Below are 430 nucleotides of genomic sequence, written 5' to 3'. Positions count from 1 at the left end.
GTTTTTATGGAGGTGTTTTCTACCTGCTCTGGTTCTAGGTTTCCAGGGGGCGGGGCTGACTGCCTGGAGTGATCTACTGCAGACCAATGAGCTGCTGTCCTGCACGCCATCGCCCAATAGGAGCGCGCAGTGCTGGCGGCCAGCCAATCAGCTGCTGCCGCTGCAGCTCAGCCCCAGACGTGCCGCCATCTTGTTTGTTTTCGTCTCTGCTGTTACGGGAAGTAAGGGGGGGGGGGTTACGTCACTATCACCTGACCACTGAACTCCGTTAATTAAAGACAAAGTGAAAATAAGAACAATTTAGCGGCTGTGAACGGGTTCGGGACGGGTTCGGGTGGTTAGCGGGCCCGACCTGACTCGGGATGAGTTATCAGTTATGTGTGTGTGTGTAGATGTGTGTGTGTGTGTGTGTGTGTGTGTGTGTGTGTGT

The sequence above is a fragment of the Stegastes partitus genome, unplaced genomic scaffold, assembly GCF_000690725.1.
Source record: "Stegastes partitus isolate 25-593 unplaced genomic scaffold, Stegastes_partitus-1.0.2 Scaffold1033, whole genome shotgun sequence".
NCBI lineage: Eukaryota > Metazoa > Chordata > Actinopteri > Pomacentridae > Stegastes > Stegastes partitus.
This window is presented reverse-complemented; position numbering follows the sequence as displayed.